This window comes from Orcinus orca, chromosome 1, assembly GCF_937001465.1.
Source record: "Orcinus orca chromosome 1, mOrcOrc1.1, whole genome shotgun sequence".
In the NCBI taxonomy this organism is placed as follows: Eukaryota; Metazoa; Chordata; class Mammalia; order Artiodactyla; family Delphinidae; genus Orcinus; species Orcinus orca.
Window position 1 is genome coordinate 97,936,992 of NC_064559.1, and position 19,652 is coordinate 97,956,643.

General features: G+C 45.5%; 1 long non-coding RNA gene across 2 annotated transcripts; it reads left to right on the plus strand.

The window, feature by feature from the left end:
* Positions 1-4,406: 4,406 nt before the first annotated feature.
* LOC117198322 (uncharacterized) lies at positions 4,407-12,246 on the plus strand. 2 transcript variants are annotated; one of them, XR_004479436.2, is made up of 3 exons: positions 4,407-5,270; positions 6,455-6,659; positions 11,807-12,246. It is a non-coding gene; the product is annotated as an uncharacterized LOC117198322 (long non-coding RNA). The 2 variants fall into 2 exon arrangements; XR_007470237.1 differs by having other exon boundaries at positions 4,487-4,604; positions 5,143-6,659; positions 11,807-12,230.
* Positions 12,247-19,652: the final 7,406 nt, after the last annotated feature.

Below are 19,652 nucleotides of genomic sequence, written 5' to 3' on the forward strand. Positions count from 1 at the left end.
CAACCAGGGAGCCTGGTTGAGGTTCCATATATATGTGTATTTATTTTTCTCTTTCTGACTTACTTTACTCTGTATGACAGACTCTAGGTCCATCCACCTCACTACAGATAACTCAATTTCATTTCTCAATTTCATTGCATGCTGCAAACTACAGAGCCCAGGTGCTCTGGAACCTGCATGCTACAACTACAGAGCCCAGTGCCCTGGAGCCTGCGTGCCACAACTAGAGAAAGAAAATCGACCACCACAACTAGCAAGAAGCTTGCATGCCGCGAAGAAAGATCCTGCATGCTGCAACTAAGACCCAACACAGTCAAAAATAAATAAAATAAATAAATAAATAATTTGAATAAATAAATCGCTATTGGATAAAAGATAAATAAAAAAAAAAGAAATCTACAAAGAGACAACCAAGTTGAATTCATTGAGCATGGTACCAGAAGCTGGGGATACAAAGGTGAGTACAATTAGATCATTGTACTGAAGAGGAAACAGACTCAAAGAGTCATGTGACTGACCCAAAGACATACGGCCAACAAGCAGAGCTGGAATTCAAACCTGGGTCTGACTGACTCCAAGGCCTGTACTCTTAAATACCATGCAGTAAGCCCTTCACATGAGCACCTTCAAAGGACCTACAATCTAGTAAGTAGAAAGAGATTAATGAGTACTGCCATGTTGTTTTGTTCTGAGAAAAGGAGTGGGACATAGGAAAGGAAACTCATCCATCCTGGGCAGGAGAGAACTGTTAAAGCTTTTTGGAAGATGTGTTCCTCTAGCTGAGTTGTGAAAGACCACTGTAGTAAGGCAAGGATTAAGGGAAAGGGCATTCTAGGAAAAGAGAACAACACAGAGAAAAACAAAATAGTAATATAGTCAGGGAACTGCAAATTTCATATTTCTGAATCATCAAGTCAGGAAGAGCACAGAGGAAGATAAAGCTGTTGAGGTAAACAGGAGTCAGATTAGGAGAGGGGAGAAGGCGGTGCCTGGAATGCCAAGTAAGGAGTTGCCAACTGAAGGGCTTAAAATGGGAGATGTGGTAAGACCTGTGGTTGTTGACAGCCACTCTGGTGGTGGTGAACTGGATGCCCTAGAAGGGGAGTGAGATTGGCAGCCAGGAGGCCAGACAGAAGTAAAGCAATAACAACTTTTGTGTGCTCTTTGACTAGGCGGGCTCATCCTTCTACACAAGGACATGGTGGGAAGTGGTCCCAGAAATAACAGAGCAGCACAGAGGCCAGTTCAGAAGTATGCCAAATGGGACAAATGATACTACACCCCAAATACACCACAGGTGACCTTGACTCCTCAGACTTATGACCTTTGGCTTAGCTACAATTTAAGGAAAGATCCTAAGATTATTCTATAGTTTTTCTAGACTGCAGATAGTTCAAAGTTAAGGACTATTATCTTATTCGTCTCTGTAGATCCCACACTATTCACTATACACACAGTGGCTTACACATAATAAGTGCTCTGTAAATGTTTTTTTTTTAAATCCTTTCATCCTACAATTGAGTGCTTTCTATACACCATGTTCTAGGGACTAAGGAAACAGATTAGGACCATACTCTCATGGAGCTTATTTTCTAGTCTGGGAAACAGACAATAAGCAAGTAAACAAATATATAATATTTTCAAGAAGTGATACTACTTAACACAGGGATAGAGTAATAAAGGCTCTATTTTATTATAGATAAGGTAATCAGAGAAGGCCTCTCTGATGAAATGAATATTTGAGTAAAGCCCTCAACAAGTTACCTGAAAAAGAGTATTCCAGGCAGAGGGAGTGTGCATGGCATGTTTATGAAATAGCAATAAAGCCAGGGTAGCTAGAGTAGAGTGACCATAAGGAAGAGGGTAGGAGGTGAGATTAGAGAGGTAACTGGGGATCAGGTGATGCAGGGACTTAGAGGGGAATTATTTTAAGCATAATAGAGGATGAAATTTCACTTCTTTATGGTGCGTCCCATTCTCAAGGAATACAAATGAAGTAGTATTAGTCATAAACAATCCTAGAGGTAAATCTACTGTCCAAAGGCATTGCAAAGCATTCTTCTTTTTTTTTTTTTTTTTCTTTTTGTGGCTGCATTGGGTCTTCACTGCTGTGGGCGGGCTTTCTTTAGTTGCAACGAGCAGAGGCTACTCTTCTTTGCAGTGCACAGGCTTCTCATTGCTGTGGCTTCTCCTGTTGCACAGCATGGGCTCTAGGCGTGCAGGCTCATAGTTGCTGCACGCGAGCTCAGTAGTTGCGGCATGAGAGCCCTGTAGTTGCGGCACACAGGCCCTAGAGCACACGGGCTTCAGTAGTTGCAGCACATGGGCCCTAGAGCACATGGGCTTCAGTAGTTGTGGAGCATGGGCTCAGTAGTTGTGGCACGCACGCTCTAGGGTGCACAGGCTTCAGTAGCTGTGGCGAGCATTCTTTAAATAAGCTTGGTTATTAGATTATCTATTATTTGGAAATCTATCCACCACCACCCCCTATTGCATTGCCTCCAATAAGACAATTTAGAATAGACTAGGGGAATAAAAAACGATTTCTGAATTTACAGTTCAAAAATATCTTTTGAAAGGTAATATTTCTGTTCTAGCCCAGTCAATCCATTAAAGCATGCTTTAAAAGAAAAAATGCTAAGGCTTTTCTTCCCCAGTCATGCAGGGTTCTACTTCTTATCACACATCAATGGGTCCCTCCTGACCACTGTCTCCATGAGATTAACTCTTCAAACGTCAGATTCCTCCCATCGCTCAATAGGCAGCAGAATTAAGTCAATTTGGGTTGCATGACATTCCATGATTCTGGAGCATTTGGTATAAAAGATCTGCAAGTGATTCTAGTCCAAGCAGTGTGTATAAATGCTAAGAGATTGCCCTGGAATGAGATGACGATTAATAGACATTTCTCACACAATGATGAAGCCAAGCATGAAGCAGTCTGTGTTACTAAATCCCCTAGAAGCATGGCTTTCCCTGCAACACCTTCTAGTGTCACAAAGTGACAAAACAGCAAGATACAAAAGAAATGGCTTGGGTCAGAACAAGGGGAGAGGGAGCCTGGGAGTGGAAAGAAGAACATGGAACAGAGGGAGATATGAAGAGGCAAAGTACTTTGGAATGAGCTGAGGGAAGGATGAGAATGAGCAGAGGAACACACAGGAAGGTAGGACAGAGATTGATGCCATCCTGCACTGTTGCTTACCTGCATGTCTGTGTCCTCCTGGACTGGACCCCCAGTATCTAGGTGGTTTCCGGCTAGTGCATCCCCAGCATGGAGCCCCCAGAGCCCTGCTCACAGCCAGCACTAAACTGTTTGTGGAGGTACAAGAAGAAAAGGATTGCTCTCTTCCCCCACTTGCACCATATATTTTTCTGACTTCTATAAAACCTAGTTCTGTGAATTCTTTTTTTTCTACCCAGTTTCTTTCCTTTCCCCCTCTCTGTCGTATAAGTCAGCTCAGGTGTGCACCCTCTGTTCTATAACCAGAATGTGAGGCCAGAGACAAACTGACAGGACCAAAGAGGGACCATCTATGACCAAGGTCGCCCAACAGACTTAAGAAGAGAGCATACACAGAGGTGGAATCAGAAAAGAGGCAATTGTAATATCAGAAGAGAAACAAAAAAGAAGTGAGCTGCAAGGCTGCTGAAGTGGAAAACTCAGATCTTCTTGTGCCTACAAACATTTGCCGTGACAGCCTTTTCTTGGGGCCGTTGGCATGCCTCATGGGCTAAGGGCAGTGTTAAGATGGGCTCTGTCTAGGACAGAGACAAGAAAATGTACTCACGGGAGAAAGAAGGATGAAGGAGGATTCCAGGGCCTGGGTGTGAGGAAGATAGCCGAGACAAGGAACTTAAGACCAGTTGGAGCCAGCTTGGAATTGTAAAAGGGATCTGCATGTGATGGGAGCTTATAAAGGGGGAAGCCTCAAGCATGGAACAAATTGAAGGCCCCTGAAGGCAGACAGAAAGAGCGAGGTCTCACCCAAAAGAAATAGCAGAACAAAGCCACCCGATTCACCTGTGCAAGCAGCTTCCCTGTACCCACTGGACTCCAAGATTTCTCTCTAAAAGACTGGACCCTGGTGCCCGGAACTACAACACCCATAGTGCCCCACGCGCAGGCCGAGTGACTCACCCTCTTCTGATTCCCCACTAGCCAATGGGCTTCGCCAATTTCCTCTGCCCCCGGAAAAGCCGCGAGAGAAGAGGGTGCTTCCGGTCCCGTGTTCTCTTTGGCCCTCGGGGAATCCAAAGGTGCAGTGTTTACGGCCAGACCGTAAGGCAGCGGTCCTAGGTGTAAGGAAGGGGTCGTCCATGGCATGGGTACTGCTAACCGAACGTGGGCTGCTTAGGCTGACGGATAGTGCCAACCCTGTCCTTTTACGTTCCTTCCCCACCTCTTCCGGGGCTGGCCTAGGACCTGCAGCACATGCGCACTGTCCCACCGATTCCGGGGCTGGCCTCGTACGGGTAGCACGTACTCACTTCTTTACCTTCGCCGCGGCGGGCCTCGGACTTGCAGCACGTGCACACCTAGAGGAAGACCCGACAGTCAATCTGGTTGTTTCCGTTGCTGTGCTCAGGGCATTGTAGTTTGGGTAATGCTGTCCTTTGTTTCATTTTCTTTCTCTTGTTTAACATCGGGAAGCAGCAATGAAGTGTTACTAAAAGATCCCTAAAAAAAAAAAAATCCCTAAAGCTGGAGTTGAAATTTGCGCTTTGTAACAAATCAGCTGTGGGGTATTGGGCAAGTCAGTTAATCTTCCGTTAGGACCTACTGGTCTGTGAAAACTGGGTGACATTTGAGACTCAGCCTGTCTCTTCGCGCTGCTGGGAGGACTGTTTGCAAACTGTTGGTGCCCACAGCCCTCCAGGTCCCCGTAGGACAGCCAAGCTGCCTCCTAAGCGTAGTGCCCCAGAGAACCAAATGATCCAGCTGAGCACTGGTCCAGCATCGTCGAATGAAGTGAAAGAAAGGAACTGGATATGGGACAGCATTTGGGGGGTCAGCTGGAAGGAGAAGTGGGGAAAGAGAAGTTTTGTTGGGTTTTCCCCTCTACCAGCAATTCCTGATAATTCTCTACCTGAATATCATCCCATCTGACCCCTTTTCTCCATCCCTACTGTCATTCACAGATCAAGATCATCTCTTGCTTAAATGATTTCTCCATCTCCAGTTCCCACCCCACCACTTGTGGGATTATTCTAAAGTGCAAATGTGATCATTAAAATGTGTCATGACTTCCCTGTGCCCCTAAAATAAGGTACCAACACCTTAACAAGGGTTTCATTGCCTGGCCTCTTCCTGCTCCTCCAGCCTTCTCTCACTCTGTGTTCCAATCACTTTCAAATACTACGTTCTTTTTTTTTTTTTTTTAATCTTTAAAATGTTTTTCTTTTATTGTGATGAAATACACATAACATAAAATTTACGATTTTAAACATTTTTAAGTGTACACTTCAGTGGCATTAATTACATGCACATTGTTGTGCAACCGTCACCACGGTCTGTCTCCAGAACTTTTTCATCTTTCCAAACTGAAACTCTGAACTCTTTGAACAATAACTCCCCATCCCTCCATTGCTTCCAGCCCCTGGCAACCACCATTCTACTTTCTGTCTCTATTAACTTGACTACTCTAGGTACCTCGTGTAAGTGGAATCACACAGTAGTTGTCCTTTTGTGACTGGCTTATTTCAGTTAGCATAATATCCTCAAGGTTGTACTTTAACACAAGAGGCTGCTTCTTACCTCAAGGCCTTTTTGCCTGTGGAAACAATGTAATAAGCATTCTGAACTCTGCTGAACACAGTCCTGGCTTGCTTTTAAGCGATGCCGTCCGCCATACTCTGTCAGTTCTCCCTTTTCGGCTCTGAAAGATTCTGTAGCTTTCTGTTAGCTTAGTTATTAGAAGTCCAGCCTAGTGTAGTTAGTCCACTTTAAAACTTCAGTCTCATATCAAGTTTACATTCCTTCCTTCCCCTCAGCACCAGACAGTCTTCAGCGTGGGACTCAGTTTGGGGAACTGGTGCATTCTGTCCTTTAATAGAACTCTTTTTTGCTAATTTAAGCTACTTGTTGTGTTGGGACCTGGAAGAGGGTCTGGGACGAAGGGCAAAACATCCTTTTACCTAACTGGGCATGTCATGGCAATCATCAGTTGGTGGTTTGCCTCTCAGGCTAAAGCTGACTGATGGTGGATACCGTCCATTTGGAAGGTGCCCAAATGCTAACTCTTATGGGCACATGGATTAGTTTCCTGGGAGCTCTCTCCATCGCACAGTCCCCTGATGGGACATCTGCTCCAGCCTAACTGCTTCCCACGAGGCCTCAGGTCCTGCCTTTGGCTGTATAACTAAGCTCCCCTGGCTACTGGTTTTCTTGGGAGGAGGACCAGCAAGATGGCTCCAGCTGTGTTGATTTTCACACTGTTCCTTTGACTTACAGGAAACTCACATGTCCCTGCTAAACCACATTGCAGGAGTGACAACCCTTTTTCCCCGTCAACCCTCACTCCTTATTCCAACGATCACAGAGAACAGATCAGCAAGCTCAACAGCAGATATCCAGCCACCGACTGAGATGCAGTCTCTCCTTGCCAACCCATCAATTTCTATGAGTGGTTCCCTCGGAGACCCCTCGCTCGGGGGAGGTGAGGACAAAACGCACAGCACTCAATCCCTTGGCTGGTGACAGACACATGATTCCATCAATCCCTTTTCCCTTTCCACCTCCACACCATCTTCTGTTTATTTCCTGGGGAGGTAGAGGATGGGGTACTGGGCTATGGTTTGGGATAGCAGAACTGACTTGCCACCTCTTCATGGTACCTCTTGGTTTGGCAGAATAGCTGACAATTCCAGGGTACCGAATGAGTCCTACTTAATGTCCTGCAACAAAAACGCCATCTTGGGCTTCCCTGGTGGTGCAGTGGTTGAGAGTCCGCCTGCCGATGCAGGGGACACGGGTTCGTGCCCCGGTCCAGGAGGATCTCACATGCCGCGGAGCGGCTGGGCCCGTGAGCCATGGCCGCTGAGCCTGCGCATCCAGAGCCTGTGCTCCGCAACGGGAGAGGCCACGACAGTGAGAGGCCTGCGTACCGCAAAAAAAAAACACCATCTCCTTTGCCGAGAACACTTGTCAAACACCTCACACCTTCTCTTTTCTTCCCTTTGTCTGTGACTAGTTCCTTCTCATGTTTTATGTAACAACGTAGATAGCATCGCTGCCGGGAAGAAATCTTAACACTGCCAAGCCTTAGGCAGGACACTGATCTATCACTTCCAAAGGTCCCCTTGCCTCCCTTATAACACTTAGTATGTTATGTTCTAAATGACTCTTGATAGTATATCTTCCCCATGAGACCAAGCCCCACAGGGGCTGGGACAGTGTCAGTTTTGCTCATCTTTGTCTCATAATGCCTCACACACAGATAGCACTAGATACATGAATGAAGGATTCCTAGGCTTTGGCGAAGAGTCTGTGTGATTTGAAAGAGCCTAGGGTCCTGCTGACATGCCATTGTCCCTGCTACCTCTACGTGCCTGAGAACTGTTGTGCTCTACTCCTACTTTACATATCAGGTTATGTTGTTAGAACATCTCTGAAACATCTGAAGTGCTGTATTAGAAGCTGCACTTTTATAAATTAGTTTTATTCGATCAACCTGCCCTGTAAGCATTTGCAAAGTTTGCAAGAGAGGAAATTGTGAGACAGCCAAGGATGGGGGATTACCCTAAACTTTGGATCCGTTCCTCACAAGCCCAGAATCCCTTTCCCAGTTGTTTAGAAGTTTGATTTCATCCAGTAGGAGCTCCCTTCCCACTATTCCTCTGTGATGGAATGGAAATGATTGCTTCTCCTATGACTGCACTGCAGCCTCTGGCTGCAACATTCCTTCATTCATTTGTTCAACAAAATATTTTTAACTGACCTAGAAGGGCGGAGGGAGCTTTAATGTATGTCTAACCAGGGCCGTTCAGGCTACTGGCAACAGGATGAAGGATGAACAGCTTTCCAAAATAAGCATATTCCTGTGCTCGGACACTAGGTAGAGTTCTCAGGAGCTGGAGCCACTCCTTCCTTCTCCCCTTTTCCTTCCTGTCCACCCCCCCACAATGGAGCAGAAAGGAAGAGCTGTGCCACAGGCCTGTGGAAAAATGCCCCTTGGCTCTCAGAGCCCTGGCATGAAATAAGATATCGTTCTTAGGAAGCAGTCCCAGACAAAAGATCCTCCTAATGTCCCCTGCCCTGAATTGTCTGCTCTCTGTTTTAAAATGGGGGCAGCATTTTGTCTGAAGAGCCAAATTCCTGGATTAGCTGAAACATGAATTTATCCAGAATATCACATTTATCCAACAAATATTTGTGGAGCAGCATTTATATGCTAGTTGCTGGGGACACTAGAGTGAAGACACAATTCCTGCTCTCAAGGTACAATCTAGTGAGGGAAAAAAACAATTTCAGCACCAGGAACCATGACAGAGCTTTGCATCTGTGGCCTGGAGATGGTGGAGGTTAGGGAAAGCTTCCCAGGGGAAATAACACTGGCTTAGCCTTAAAGTAGAAATTGACCAAGCAGGAAGGGAGAGGGGAGAGATGCAGGATTGAGGGCAGAAAAATCACGAAGTACAGAGGCCAGGAAATAACAGAAGCAAACCCTTGCTGAGCACTGTCGGATGCCACTCTAAGAGCTCGACAAGTGTTACATCATTTGATTCTCAGAACAACTGTTTGAAATACATAGTATGCCTATTTGATAGATGAAGAGGTTGAGGTATAAGGTATAGATAAGGCAGGGAGAGGTGAAGTAAATATATTGAAGAAGATCACAGTTTACTTTTTCTTTTAAACAATTACTTTTATTTTTCCTTTTTTTTCTTTTTTTTTTTTGCGGTACGCGGTCCTCTTACTGTTGCGGCCTCTCCTGTTGCGGAGCACAGGCTCCAGACGCGCAGGCTCAGCGGCCATGGCTCACGGGCCCAGCCGCTCCACGGCATGTGGGATCTTCCCGGACCGGGGCACGAACCTGTGTCCCCCGCATCAGCAGGCGGACTCTCAACCACTGCGCCACCAGGGAAGCCCTATTTTTTGTTTTATCCTTTCTTTTTTTTTAAGGTTGTGCTGGGTCTTAGTTGCAGCTCATGGGCTCCTTCATTGCGGCTCGCAGGCTCTTTAGTTGTGGTATGCAAACTCTTAGTTGTGGCATGCATGTGGGATCCAGTACCCTGACCAGGGATCAAACCCGGGCCCCCTCTATTCGGAGCTCAGAGTCTTAACCACTGCACCACCAGGTAAGTCCCAATCACAGTTTACTTAATAAGTGATGAAGCCAAGACTCAAACCAGGAAGTTTGAGTCCAGAACCGCTGTCCTCCACCACTTTGCTACCTGCTACTTCGGTTTGATGAAAGTTGTCTTTCATAAAGGAGTATAATGTGCATGGGAAAGCATGAAAGGAAAAGAAACTAGGCAAGTAGGCATGGAAGGACAAAGTGAATGAAGAGTTTATATACCACATGGTGACATTTGGACTTTAAGATAACAGGGATCCAAATGATGGATTTTCAGGAGTAAAATGGTCTGACTTATTTATATATATTACTCTGTTAACATGAAGTAGGGTAGATTATAAAGGCGTAGGACTACTAGAAGTAAGAAGAACATTGTAAATCAACTTCAATTTAAAAAAAAAGAAGAAGTAAGAAGACCAATTGTTAAACTATTACAGTGATCCAGGCAAGAACGAATAAGTACCAGGAAATAAAAGTTTGAACTAAGGTAGAAGCAGTGATTATAAAGAGGAGGGGATGTGATTCAGAAGTGGGATTGACAGTATTGAAACTAAGTGCAGGGACTCAGGAAGAAAGAGTGTTTTCTCATGACTCCCAGGTTTCTTATTTCAGAGACTGAGTATAGAGGAGAAGCCGGCTTGAAAGGAAAGATAATTAGAAAGAATTTGGATGTGAGGGTTTGAGATGCTCGTAGTAACGTTGAATAGTCAACTAGGCAAGACAGTGGGCCATTACATTTAGGAGTGTGGGGTAAGGAATGAGATCTGGGCAGAGATACAGATTGGAGAGCCATTGGCAACAGGTTGTCACTGAAACCATGAGAATGAACGAAATCACTCAGAGAGGATTTCAGAAGATAAAGAGACTAAGAGACTGAGGGTGGACTCTAGGGAAACACCAAGCAAATAAAAAGGCAACGGGATGCAAGGGGACTAAGGAGAAGCCGAGGTAGGAGGGAAATTGTGCAGGTGTCTACCAAAACTAAGAGAAGCAAAGGGTTTCAAGAAAGAGGAATTGGTCAGTTCTGAAATGTCAGGACAGAATTTGAAAAGTGTTCATACATTTGGGATGAAGAGGTGGTTGTTGGCTCTGGGGAAAAATGATTCATCGGTAGAGATGAATACCAGATCAAAGTGGGGTTAGAAGCAAGTGCAGGATGAAGGAGGTGGAAAGGGCCTTTCTCAAGAAACTTGACTTTGATGGAAAGGAGAGACAACACACATTGAGGAAGGGATTTTTCCTGTCTTCCTTCCTTCCTTCCTTCCTTCCTTCCTTCCTTCCTTCCTTCCTCCCTCCCTCCCTCCCTCCCTCCCTCCCTCCCTTCCTTCCTTCCTTCCTTCCTTCCAGATGGGGCTTCCCTGATGGCGCAGTGGTTAAGAATCCACCTGCCAATGCAGGGGACACAGGTTCGAGCCCTGGTCCAGGAAGATCCCACATGCCAAGGAGCAATAAGCCCGTGTGCCACAACTACTGAGCCTGAGCTCTAGAGCCCACGAGCCACAAGTACTGAAGCCCACATGCCCGTGCTCTGCAACAAGAGAAGCCACCACAATGAGAAGCCTGCGCACTGCAATGAAGAGTAGCTGCCGCTTGCCGCAACTAGAGAAAGCCTGTGCGCAGCAATGAAGACCCAACGCGGCCAAAAAGAAAAAAATAGTAAATAAATTAAAAAAAAAATAAAGATAAGAGAGACTTAGCTTGGAGTATTAGTTTCCTATTGTGGCTGTAACAAATTACTAAAAACTTCATGCCTTAAAAGTACATAAATTTATTATCTTAAGTTCTGGAAATCAGAGGTCTTAAAATGGGTGGGCAAGGCTGCATTACTTTTGAAGGATCTAGGAAAGAATCTGTTTATTTGCCTTTTCTAGCTTCTAGAGGCTGCCTGTATTCTTTGGTTTGTGGCCCCCTTCCTCCATATTCAAAGCCAGCAATAGAGCATCTTCCAATCTCTGTCTCTCTCTCTCTCCCTATCTCTCTCTCTGTCTCTCTGCTTGTGTTGTCAGATTGCTTTCTGTCTGACTTCTAAAAGGATGCTTGTGACTACATCTGGCCCACCCAGATAATCCAGGATAATTTCCCCATTTCAGAATCCTTAACTTAATCATATCTTCAAAGTCCCTTTTACCATGTATGATAACATATCCGTATATTCCTGAGGATTAGTATGGGATATCTCTGGGGAGACATTACACAGCCCATCACTTGTAGTATCTGCCTGGCACATAGTAAGTGCTCAAAATATTATTACTGATAATAATACTTAAATTTATATGCTGAAGAGAAAGAACCATCAGAAAGACATTACAAACATAGGGGGGAGAGAGAGAGAGAGAGAGAGAGAGAGAAAGCAAGAACCCTTAGGCCAAAAGGGATGTGTCCAGAACACAGCTGGAGGCAGGAACATTGTGGGTCCCGGACATTAAGTGAGATAATATATACATACCTGGCAAAATGTTTAATATATCATTCAGTACATATTTGTTTTCCTCCTCTATTCCTTCAAGTGTGCCTACACCGGTGAAGGCCCATGGTATTATCATTATTTCAGCCTGACAACCCCACCACATGCGATCACGTAAGCTCCCCCAAATTTCACCTCTGATTTATCGTTGTTTCTTCCATACATTCTGGCTTCATGTCTTTTGCAAAATAGATGCTCAAATGTTTGGGGATGAACAAATAAATGAATTAATGAAAGAACAAATGAACAAACTTCAAAGGCTGGGAGAATATTGATTTAGGGTGATCAGAATGTAGCAGCTTCCAACAGTGAAGACTTCTGCACAAAGGCCTGAAAGGAGTGAGCTTAAAGAACAGAAAGGGAGGGCTTCCCTGGTGGCGCAGTGGTTGAGAGTCCACCTGCTGATGCGGGGGACACGGGTTCATGCCCAGGTCCGGGAAGATCCCACATGCCTCGGAGCAGCTGGGCCCGTGAGCCATGGCCGCTGAGCCTGCGCGTCCGGAGCCTGTGCTCCTCAATGGCCGCTGAGCCTGCGCGTCCGGACGGGAGAGGCCACAACAGTGAGAGGCCCGCATACCGCAAAAAAACAAACAAAAGAACAGAAAGGGAGGTTTTGCAGGTGGAAAGGATTCTTCAGAGGTGGAAAAGGGGAAGATGGGAGTGCAAGATGGTATGTGGGGGTCAAGTTTTCCCCCTTGAGTTTAAACACTGGCTGAGCTGATTGAGCAGGTAATCAGTAGAGGGTATTACAAGACCCAAGAATGAGTTTGTACTGATACAAGATAAACTAAGAATTGCTCTAGGATTCTGAAAGATTTAATAACAGCACTACAATAGGAAGAGCCTTGGAATAAAAAAAGCACTAGGTTGGACTTTTTTTTTTTTTTAAGTTAAATGCCTGGTTCTAGAACTAATTTCTGCATGACCTTGGGCAAATTACACAATCTCTTTGAGCCTCAGTTGCCTGAAAGGATTAAGCCAGCTGATGCAGTTTAAAAAGCCCAGAAACTGGTGTAAAGAAAGAAATAATACAATAAATTATTGCTAGTACTGTCTCTCAGAGTTATGTTTTAAATAAAATAACATGTCAAAACACCAAGGATAGTGTCTTAACAGAGGCTCAGTGAAGTTTAATTTCCTCTCTTCCATACTGGAAATTTAAACTAAATGCTCTGCATAAAAATTTTAAACTAAATGCTCTCTGTAAACAGGGAATGAGAGGCTCTGGAAGCAGGGAAGCTCTTGAGATTCTGTTACCATCATCTAGATGAGAAGACTCATATAGTAGTCAGGGGTCTCCAGAGAAACAGAACTAACAGGACTCTGTGTGTGTGTGTGTGTGTTATAGGAATTGGCTCACTTGATGACGGAGGCCCCGAAGTCTCATGATTTGCCACCTGCAAGCTGTCAGTCCAGGGAAGCTGGTGGTTTAATCCAGTCCAAGTCCAAAAGCCTGACAACCAGGAGCACTAATGTCTACGAGCAGGAGAAGATTGATGTCCCAACTTAAACAGAGAATAAATTCTCTCTTCCTCTACGTCTTTGTTCTATTCAGACCCTCGGTGGATTGGATAAGACGACCTGCGTTGGTGAAAGCAATCTTCTTTATTTAGTCTACCAATTTAAATGCTAATCTCTTCTGGAAACGCCCTCACAGACTTATGCAGAAAATTGTTTTACCCATATCTAGTTATCCCTCAGCCTAGTCAAGTTGACATGTAAAATTCACCATCACAACTCAGGACCTCCAGAGTACATGGAGGACCCATGTGTTAGGATCTAAGCGGTCAATGCATCACACCTCTTTTTTCCCCACCTGTGTACATAACAGGTCTCTTTTCTCCACCCAAGTTCTGAACCAGTGGAGATAGATAAATGAGGCAGATGGCAACACTCACCTTTATAACTGATAAAGACCATACTGGAAGGTATGGCTTAGGTGTGCAGCCACCATGGGCTTCCTAACAGGATAGTGGGGGGTATTTTTGACCATGCCACACAGTTTGTGGGATCTCAGTTCCCTGACCAGGGGTTGAACCTGGGCCAAGACACTGAAAGAGTGGAGTCCTAACCACTAGGCTACCAGGGATCTCCCTTTTTTTTTTTTTTCCTAACAGGAATTTCAGAATTAGACTGACTAACTTTACCCCATCATAATTATCAGTGGCAAACCATAGGCCTCTCACTCGTGGGAGGTATACCTCTGTAAAACATATAGAAAGGAGCAGGTCCAAGTGGGTGCTCTCTGCACCTGGGGGAGAGGGAGTGAAAGCTGAGTGAAGAGAGGCCGGGAGTGTTAGTAATAGGGCTTCTGTCCTAAGAAAGAAAACATCAGGAATGTGGAGAAAGTGGTCCCCCAATACCATGTTCTTTTTTTTTTTTTAATATTTATTTATTTATTTGGCTGCATCAGGTCTTAGCTGTGGCATGCAGGATCTTCGTTGCCATGGGCATGATCTTGGTTGCCACGCGTGGAATTTTTAGTTGTGGCATGTGGGATCTAGTTCCCTGACCAGGAATGAAACCCGGGCCCGCTGCATTGGGACTGGGAAGTCTTAGCCACCAGACCACCAGGGAAGTCCCAATACCATGTTCTACTTTGTTTTTTTTCCTTAGGCTTCCAGACATCACCATCCAGGTCATCAGATGGTGGCCCAGCCAGTGGTAAACTCTTCCTCAACACTGTGGTGGGTGACACAGTGGAGTTTCCCCTGGAGATACTGGAGGGAGCTCAAACTGCCTGGCCCTTTGTGACTTGTTTCTGGGCCCTGCCTCTCAAGGAACAAATGAAGGACAATTCAATCTGATATCTTTGGCAGTTGGTTCAGAAAATGATGAGTTGCTTGGCCATTTTCTGCAAGTCTGGGGAGCATAAAGGAAACCGCTAGGTCCAGAGTTTCATCAATAAAGTGAGTTAGGGCTTCCCTGGTGGCACAGTGGTTGAGAGTCTGCTTGCCAATGCAGGGGACACGGGTTCGTGCCCCGGTCCGGGAAGATCCCACATGCCGCGGAGCGGCTGGGCCCATGATCCATGGCCGCTGAGCCTGCACGTCTGGAGCCTGTGCTCCGCAACGGGAAAGGCCGCAGCAGTGAGAGGCCCGCGTACCGCCAAAAAAAATAAAATAAAATAAAGTGAGTTAGTGTTACCAATCAAACCACAGCCCCAGGTGAAGCATCAGACTAGAGAAGGATAAAAGAGTAGAAAAGATAAGAGATTGAGAAGTCCAGTCTGATTCAGGAGATAAGACCAATATGCCTGAAACAAGGAATTATAAAAGACACAGAAAAGAATCCTAATGGTTATGGGATTTCTTTTGAGAGGGATGAAAATATTCTCAGATTATATTGTGATGTTGTTTGAAGAACCCTGTGAATTTACAAAAAACAAACAAAAAACACACTGAACTGTACGGGGTGGTTTTTTTTTGGCCACGTCACACAACTTGTGGGATCTCTGTTCCCTGATTCAACCCAGGCCATGGCAGTGAAAGCCCAGAATCCTGACCACTAGGCCACCAGGGAACTCCCCTGAACTATATACTTTAAATGGGTAAATTGTACAGCATGTGAATTATACCTCAATAAAAGATGTTTAATTTTTTTTTTTAAAAAAAACACAGTTGTAGTGGACTAGGAGAGGAGAAACCAGAATCCCAGTCCTTTACTTATTGTGCCAATAACTATGCGACCTTGGTCACTTTCCTTCTTCAAGCCTCAGCTTCCTCACCTGTTAGATGAAGCAGTTGGACTAGATGACCTGTGAGGTTCCTGTATTAGTTTCCTGGAGCTGTTGTATCAAATTACCACAAACTGAAAACAACAGAAAGGGGACTTCCCTGGTGGGGCAGTGGTTAAGAATCTGCCTGCCAGTGCAGGAGACACGGGTTCGAGCCCTGGTCCAAGAAGATCCCACATGCTGCGGAGCAAATAAGCCTGTGCACCACAACTACTGAGCCTGTGCTCTAGAGCCCATGAGCCACAACTACTGAGCCCACACGCCACAACTACTGAAGCCCACGTGCCTAGAGCTGGTACTCCGCAGTAAGAGAAGCCACTGCAATGAGAAGCCCGTGTACCCCAACGAAGAGTAGCCCCTGCTCACCGCAACTAGAGAAAGACCGCCCGCAGCAAGGAAGACCCAATGGAGCCAATAAATAAATAAATAAATAAAATTTAAAAAATAAATTAAAAAAATAAAACAACAGAAAGTTATTCTCTCACAGTTCTGGAAGCCATAAGGCTGAAATCAAGGTATTGTCAATACCACACTCCCTCCAGAGGCTCTAGGGGAGAATCCATTCCTTGTCTTTTCCAGGTTTGCTCCTAGGCTTATGGCTTCATCTCTCTCTGCTCTGTCTTTCCACTTGGATAATCTAAGATCAACTCCTCCTCTCAAGATCCTTAATTAAATCACATCTTTTGCCATATAAGGTAGCATCCACATGTTCCAGGGAATTGACATAGATATCTTGGGGGGAGGGGAGTAATTCATATACAGATCTTTGCAAGTCTATAGAAGAGTTGAGAGAACCAACTTGAGAAAATTTGAACTGCCTTATAGTCTCTAGACACACCCCCTTCTTCACTTCACTTCCATCCTAGTTCACATTTAAAATAACTTCCAATTGTATGGAATTTTATGGTTTGAAAAGTTATTATGCATTTATCAGCTCGTTGCAGTCACATAAAAACCTGTAAATTTGTTATCACTATAATGACATTTCTAGTGAGAAAATGGAGGCTGAGAGAGATTAAGTGACCTAACCAAGGTCACACATGCTGGAAAGTACCAGTGCTAGACTCTAGTCTTAGTCCTTGCCCTCCAAATCCTTTGGTACCCATTCTGCCATCACCTGACTGAATCTTGGTATAGCATCAGGAGTTTCCAAACCAGGATGGGGTAGAGGCACCTGGAGTAAATTCAGTTCTCCCTATTCCTCCTACTAAGCACAGCTGAAAACCCTGGACAGTTTATATAAAACCAACATAAGAAGATCTGAAAGGCCCCTGATGCCCAGAGGTAAATGAGGGAGGCAGTGAATGTGAAAGAGTGGCCAGAGGATGTACTGTGAGATCAGACAAGCCCGGTGTGAAATCCTAGCTGCACCACTTCACACTAGTTATGCACCCGCAGGCAAATTATTTAAGCCAGTGACTCTTAAAGTATAGTCTTGGGATCCCTGGGGATTCCCCAAGACCCTTTCTGGGCATCCGCGAGATTGAAACTATTTTTATAAAAACAGTAAATTATTATTTTCCTTTTTCACTCTCATTCCCTCATGAATTTTTGAGCGGTTACATGACGTCTCCTAATAAGTCAAGTGTTAAAGAGATTCGCAAACATATGAAACAATGCTATTCTTCCTTCTTTCAAAAATAAGTTTATTATTGTTATTTTTATGAATTAATAGGTTCTTTTTAAAGTTCAGTGTTAATTTCTAATATGGTGAACATGGATAATATAACCCACATAAAGAAAAGCTCCTTGGAGTTCTCCAAACTTTTTTTTTTTTAATATTTATTTATTTGGTTGCACCAGGTCTTAGTTGTAGTAGGCGGACTCCTTAGTTGTGGCTCCAAGGCTCCTTAGTTGCAGCACATGGGCTCCTTAGTTGCAGCAAGCTGGCTCCTTAGTTGTGGCATGCAAACTCTTAGTTGCGGCATGCACGTGGGATCTAGTTCCCTGACCAGGGATCAAACCCGGGCCCCCTGCATTGGGAGAGCAGAGGTCTAGCCACTGCACCACAAGGGAAGTCCCCTCCATACTTCTTAAGAGTGTAACAGGATAATCAAACTAAAAAGTTTGAAAAACAGTGATTTAAACTCTCTAGGTCTCCATTTCCTTATCTGCAAAATGGGCATATAACATCTCACAGAATAGTTTGAGACTTAAAAAAAAGGTACTTCAGATAAAATGCAAAATGCCTGCTCAAGATTTCACGGTATTGTGTTTCTTGAACAATGGCCTCTCCAGCCTCACCTCAGGGCTGTTCTTGGCTTTCTCTAGGGGCTCAGAGAGCCAAAAGTCTGGGGTCTGGGGGATGAAGCATTGTGTAGTATGAAGATGCTTTGCTGCTGGAAGCCAATGTCTGCGTGCTCAAAGTCTCCATCTGTGCCTGAGGCAGATCCCCGCATCAAGGTCACCAAACAGTTTGACAATTCTACTACTTCGCCCACCTTGTGCCACTGTGAGGGCCCAGAAACGTTTGTGCACTTGTAGTTCACCACTGTCACCACCTGAGGGCAGCATGCCCCCACGAGTAGAGCAGCACTGCCAGCTCAAGACAAAAAATAAGCTTGGCGCTTCAAGAACAGAAAAAGTCACTTCAGAGAGTGTCTCCCTGAAGCCTCCGTGACATTCCCCATCAAAGAGTAAGTAAGGGCAGCCGACCTGGCCACAAGGATGATAAACCAAGAATATGAGAAACAACCGTGAAGAGTGCCAGTTACCGGTTTTCCTTCGAGTAAGGATTTCAACGTCGTATTACCTCCCCAGGCCCTTCTTATCACTGCTGTCTCCACCCTCCAATGAGCCCGTCTCAATTACAATGAAAGCAAATGCTGGAAGGAGTCATAAGATGGATTCCTGGACGCACTCAGCCACTAAATCCTTGTATAAGTGAACCTCAGTTTCCTCATCAGTAAAGTTGAAAAAAATATACCCATCTCATAGGATTACGAGGTTCTAAGGAGAAAGATGCAAAGAATCTTTGTGAAGTCAGAGGTGCTATAAGCCCTTTAATAACGTATCTCAGGGGCTTCCCTGGTGGCGCAGTGGGTGAGAGTCCGCCTGCCGATGCAGGGGACACGGGTTTGTGCCCCGGTCCAGGAAGATCCCACATGTCGTGGAGCGGCTGGGCCCGTGAGCCATGGCCGCTGAGCCTGTGCGTCCGGAGCCTGTGCTCCGCAACGCGAGAGGCCACAACAGTGAGAGGCCCGCGTACCGCAAAAAAAAAAAAAAAAAAAAAATCTCAAATAAGATGGCTCTAGAAGACAACCATACAAATATGACCTGGGAAGAAGAGTACTTTCCCGTTAATAACAATTAACACCGATAAAACACTTTAGAGATTACAAAGCAGTTTTGCCTTACATTCTCCCCCCACCTCCTCCTGAGAACAGAGAGGAAGATGCTCTCATTAGTCTTCTTTCACAGTTGACAAAACAGGCACAAAGAAGTCAAGTAATTTGCTCAAGGTTTCATGGCAAGTCAGGGGTACAGCCAGACCCTCTGAATCCAAGGTTCGCATTCTTTCCATGGTGCAGCCCCAGAGACTGGGGCGGTGAAGGAATCCCCTGCATTTCAAATCCCGAGGATGTCATGTGGGCAGCTTCATCGCCAAAGGCCTTGCATGGCCCCATTTACCCAGCCTGAGGGCTCCCAGCCCCCACTTCCTCACCCTCCAGTAAATGCCAGCTGCTTTTTCTTGTCCCACCTGAATGGCAAACTGGCCTTTTTCTTCAGCGTGGAGGAGCTGGCACCACTGCTCTGAGCCCAGCTCCCTCCTGCCACCCAGCCCAGACCCTCCCAGTTTCCTCACAGCTGTGCAGCAGTGAGCCATGTGGAGCCGCATGGAGCCACACGAGCCACGTGGTAGCCGAGGGCAGAGTGCAGGGCCGAGGGGTGAGGGGAGCAGAGCCCAACAGAGGGGGGCTGTGTTTACCTCAACGGCAGAGGGCAGAGGAAAAAGGGGCCACGGTGAGGTGGAGACCACCTAGGAGCAGAGTCAGGGGCACTGAAGAGTTTGAGCTAACTTCTGTGGCTCACTCCTTAGGGCTCTCAGGCAGGTCCCTGAAACACGCTGGTCCTTGGTTGCTTCATTCATAGACACACCTCGAATATTCCAGAAAGTCCTGGGCGACCCAAGCCAAAGGAAGGCCCAAGTACT